Source organism: Phoca vitulina, unplaced genomic scaffold, assembly GCF_004348235.1.
Source record: "Phoca vitulina isolate PV1807 unplaced genomic scaffold, GSC_HSeal_1.0 scaffold35, whole genome shotgun sequence".
Lineage (NCBI taxonomy): Eukaryota > Metazoa > Chordata > Mammalia > Carnivora > Phocidae > Phoca > Phoca vitulina.
The window spans coordinates 1,237,465-1,243,242 of NW_022589738.1; positions in this window are offsets into that span (position 1 = coordinate 1,237,465).

The window sequence follows — 5,778 nt, forward strand, 5'->3', positions numbered from 1 at the left end:
AGCTGATGGTATTTTGATAGGGATTGCATTGAATGTGTAGATTGGCTCTAGGTAGCACCGACATCTTCACAATATTTGTTCTTCCAATCCATGAGCATGGAATGGTTTTCCATTTTATTGTGTCTTCCTCAATTTCTTTCATGAGTATTTTATAGTTTTCTGTGTACACATTCTTTGTCTCTTTGGTTAGATTTATTCCTAGGTATCTTATGGTTTTGGGTGCAGTTGTAAATGGGATCGACTCCTTAATTTCTCTTTCCTCTGTCTTGTTGTTGGTGTATAGGAATGCCACTGATGTCTGTGCATTGATTTTATATCCTGCCACTTTACTGAATTCCTGAATGAGTGCTAGCAGTTTTGGGGTGGAGTCTTTTGGGTTTTCCACATAAAGTATCATATCATCTGCAAAGAGTGAGAGTTTGACTTCTTCTTTGCTGATTCGGATGCCTTTGATTTATTTTTGTTGTCTGATTGCTGTGGCTAGGACTTCTAATACTATGTTGAATAGCAGTGGTGATAGTGGACATCCCTGCTGTGTTCCTGACCTTAGGGGGAAAGCTCTCCGTTTTTCCCCATTGAGAATGATATTCACTGTGGGTTTTTCATAGATGGCTTTTATGATATTGAGATATGCACCCTTTATCCCTATACTCTGAAGAGTTTTGATCAAGAAAGGATGCTGTACTTTGTCAAATGATTTTCTGCATCTATTGAGAGGATCATATCGTTCCTGTTCTTTCTTTTATTAATGTATTGTATCACATTGATTTGTGGATGTTGAACCAACCTTGCAGCCCAGGGATAAATCCCACTTAGTCGTGGTGAATAATCCTTTTAATGTACTGTTGGATCCTATTGGTTAGTATTTTGGTGAGAATTTTTGCATCCATGCTCATCAAGGATATTGGTCTGTAATTCTTTTTGATGGGGTCTTTGTCTGGTTTGGGGATCAAGGTAATGGTGGCCTCATAAAACGAGTTTGGAAGTTTCCCATTTCTATTTTTTGGAACAGTTTCAGAATAGGTATTAATTCTTCTTTAAATGTTTGGTAGAATTCCCCTGGGTAGCCATCTGGCCCTGGGCTTTTGTTTGTTGGGAGATTTTTGATGACTGCTTCCATTTCCTTAGTGGTTATAGGTCTGTTTAGATTTTCTATTTCTTCCAGGTTCAGTTTTGGTAGTTGATACAACTCTAGGAATGCATCCATTTCTTCCAGGTTAACTAATTTGCTGGCATAGAGTTGCTCATAATATGTTCTTATAATTGTTTGCATTTCTTTGGTGTTGGTTGTGATCTCTCCTCTTTCATTCATGATTTTGTTGATTTGGGTCATTTCTCTTTTCTTTTTGATAAGTCCGGCCAGGGGTTTAACAATCTTGTTAATTCTTTCAGAGAACCAGCTCCTAGTTTTGTTGATCTGTTCTACTGTTCTTTTGGTTTCTATTTCATTGATTTCTGCTCTGATCTTTATTATTTCTCTTCTCCTGCTGGGTTTAGGTTTATTTGCTGTTCTTTCTCCACCTCCTTTAGGCGTAGGGTTAGGTTGTGTATTTGAGACCTTTCTTGTTTCTTGAGAAAGGCTTGTATTGCTATAGACTTTCCTCTTAGGACTGCCTTTGCTGCATCCCAAAGATTTTGAACAGTTGTGTTTTCATTTTCATTGGTTTCCATGAATTTTTTTAATTCTTCTTTAATTTCCTGGTTGACCCATTCATTCTTTAGTAGGGTGCTCTTTAGCCTCCATGTATTTGAGTTCTTTCTGACTTTCCTCTTGTGATTGAGTTCTAGTTTCAAAGCATTGTGGTCTGAAAATAGGCAGGGAATGATCCCAATCTTTTGGTACCAGTTGAGACCTGATTTGTGGCCTAGGATGTGATCTATTCTGGAGAATGTTCCATGGGCACTAGAGAAGAATATGTATTCTGTTGCTTTGGGATTGAATGTTCTGAATATATCTGTGAAGTCCATTTGGTCCAATGTGTCATTTAAAGTCTTCATTTCCCTGTTGATCTTTTGCCTAGATGATCTGTCCATTTCAGTGAGGGGGGTGTTAAAGTCCCCCACTATTATTGTATTGTTGTTGATGTGTTTTTTTGCTTTTGTTATTAATTGGCTTATATAATTGGCTGCTCCCATGTTAGGGGCATAGATATTTTCAATCTTCTTGTTGGATAGACCCTTTAAGTAGGATATAGTGTCCTTCCTCATCTCTTATTAGAGTCTTTGGTTTAAAATCTAATTTGTCTGATATAAGGATTGCCACCCCAGCTTTCTTTTGATGTCCATTAGCATGGTAAATGGTTTTCCACCCCCTCACTTTCAATCTGGGGGTATCTTTGGGTCTAAAATGAGTCTCCTGCAGACAGTATATTGATGGGTCTTGTTTTTTTATCCAATCTGATAGCCTGTGTCTTTTGATTGGGGCATTTAGCCCATTTACATTCAGGGTAACTATTGAAAGATATGAATTTAGTGCCATAGTATTGCCTGTAAGGTGACTGTTACTGTATGTTGTCTCTGTTCCTTTCTGGTCTATGTTACTTTTAGGCTCTCTCTTTGCTTAGAAGACCCCTTTCAAGATTTCTTGTAGGGCTGGTTTCGTGTTTGCAAATTCCTTTAGTTTTTGTTTGTCCTGGAAGCTTTTTATCTCTCCTTCTATTTTCAATGACAGCCTAGCTGGATATAGTATTCTTGGCTGCATATTTTTCTCATTTAGTGCTCTGAATATATCATGCCAGTCCTTTCTGGCCTGCCAGATCTCTGTGGATAGGTCTGTCGGTTACAGATCTCTTCTCCCGAGCTGCTTTCAGGATTTTCTCTTTGTCTCTGAGACTTGTAAGTTTTACTACTAGATGTCGGGGTGTTGACCTATTTTTATTGATTTTGAGGGGGTTCTCTTTGCCTCCTGAATTTTGATGCCTGTTTCCTTCCCCAAATTAGGTAAGTTCTCTGCTATAATTTGCTCCAATATACCTTCTGCCCCCCTCTCTCTTTCTTCTTCTTCTGGGATCCCAAAAATTCTAATGTTGTTTTGTCTTATAGTATCACTTATGTCTCAAATTCTGCCCTCGTGATCCAGTAGTTGTTTATCTCTCTTTTTCTCAGCTTCTTTATTTTCCATTATTTGTTCTTCTATACCACTAATTCTCTCTTCTGCCTCATTTATCCTAGCAGTTAGAGCCTCCATTTTTGATTTCACCTCATGAATAGCCTTTTGGATTTTGACTTGGTTAGATTTTAATTCTTTTATTTCTCCAGAAAGGGTTTCTCTAATATCTTCCATGTTTTTTTCAAGCCCAGCTAGTATCTTTAAAATCGTCATTCTGAACTCTAGTTCCCATATCTTACTAATGTCCATATTGATTAGGTCCCTGGCAGTCGGTACTGCCTCTTGTTCTTTTTTTTGAAGTGATTTTTTCTGTCTTGTCATTTTTTCCAGAGAATAGATGAATGAGAGAACAAAATGCTAACAGGGCAACAATGACCCCAGAAAAATATACACTAAACTAATCAGAAGAGACCTGAAACTGGGGGAAAAGAAAGGGAAAGAAAGAAAAAAGAAAAAAGAAAAAGATAAAGATAAAAACAAAGAAACAAACAAAAAAGAAACAGAATATGGTCAAATATGATCAGGCTGGTGCATAGATCAGTGCCACACACTAGATTTTGGGCGTATTTTGGTCTGTTAGAAGAAAGTGCCTCCCAAAATTTTAAAGAAAAACTTATATATGTACAAAATAAGGGTAAATACGATGAAGGGATGGAATATGACTGTAAAGATGAAAATTATAAAAGATTTTATAAAAGGAATTGATAAGAAGTTGGTTGAAAAAAGAAAGAGGATTAAAAAAAAAAAAGGGAGAGAATGTGATCAGCAGGAGACTAGAACAAAGCCATACACTAGAGATTTAGGGTATATTTTGGTCTGTTAGAAGAAACTGTATCCCAAAATTTTAAAGAGAGAACAACTTATATATATGTACCAAAAATAAGGTTAACTACTATGAAGGGATAGAATATGACTCTAAAAATGAAAAATAAAAAAGATTTTTTAAAAAAGGGAAAAAGAAAAATTCAAAAAAAAAGAAAAAGAAAAAGAAAGTTAAAAAAAAATTAACTTTGAAAGACTAAAGAATCATGGGGAAAAAAGCCACAAATTCTATGTGCAGTATTCCCCTAGCTCTGGAGTTCTGCCGTTCTCACTGATCAGTATACTTGGTTTTGGCTGGCTGTTCTTGCTGATCTTCTGGGGGAGGGGCCTGTTGCCATGGTTCCCAAATGTCTTTGCTGGAGGAAGAATTGCCCCGCCCTTGCCGGTCCGGGATAAGTAATCCGCTCGGGTTTGCTCTCAGGAGCTTTTGTTCCCTGCAAGCTTTCCGTACAGCTTTGGAGGATGAGAGTGAAAATGGCGGCCTCCCGATCTCCGCCCTGGAGGAACCGAGAACTCGGGGCCCCACTCCTCAGTGCACCCCCAGAGAAAAGCAGTCAGTCACTCCCGTCTCCCTGGTCTCCGGCCACACTCCGTGCTCATCCAGCCTGTGACCGAGCATTTCTATCTCTGGCACCCGACCCCGTGTGGAGTCTCCAAACCCAGCAGATCCCTGCAGTGCGCTCCTGCGCTGCTCCTCCCGGGGGAGGAAGGGGAGTCTCCCCGGATCTGCCGCTTGTTGGGTCCCTGCTGGAGGAGCAGTGGCCCGACTGTGCCGCGGATCACGGTTTATGGCAACCCCGAGCTGAGAGCCTGCTCCTCGGCTCCGTCTCTGCAGCCGGCTTCCCCACTCCCATACCTGGGAGATCTGCCGCACTCAGTCACCCCTGGTCTTTCTGTGACCCTGAGAGTCCTGAGACCACACTGTCCTGCGAGGGTTCCACCCCCTACTTAGCCACTGGAGCGACGTCCCTCAGTGGAGCCGACTTCTAAAAGTTCCCATTTTGTGCTCCGCAGCTCTATCACTTGCCGGTAGTGGCTGACGGAGGCTCCCTCCCCCACCATCTATCTTCCCATATATGGTCTTGGATTCACTTCTCTGCATGTCCTACCTTCCAGAAAGTGGTCGCTTTTCTGTTCAGAGAGTTGCTGCTATTCTTTTCTTCAATCTCCCGTTGAGTTCGTAGGTGTTCAGAATGGTTTGATCCTTATCTAGCTGAATTCCTGGGACCAGAAGAAATGTAGGTCTCCTACTCCTCTGCCATCTTGCTCCTCCCCCCTACCCCAGGTCTTTCTAGAGTGATTAAAACACCATCATGATTGCTCTAAATTTAAGGCAGTGGTAAGCAAATATTTTCTATAAAGGGCCAGAGAGTAAATATTTCAGGCTTTACAGGCCATATGGTCTCTGTCACAACTACTCAACCATGCCATTGTAGCATGAAAACAGCCATAGACAATACATAAACAAATTGGAGTGGCTATGTTCCAATGAAACTACATTTACAAAACCAGGCAGTGGGCCAGATTTGGCCCATGTGAAGTAGTTTGCTACCCTCCTCCATTCCAGAGTTTGCACTGAAACATCTGAGTTACTTTAAAAAGTGATGTCTCTACAGATGGCAAATAAGCATATGAAAAGAGGGTCCACATCATATGTCATCAGGGAAATGCAAATTAAAACAACAATGAGATACCACCACACAGCTATTAGAATGGCCCAAATCCAGAATACTGACAACACCACATGTGGGGCAACAGGAACTCTCATTCACTGCTGCTGGGAATGCAAGGTCATACAGTCACTTTGGAAGATAGGCAGTTTCTTAGAAAACTAAACATACCCTTAA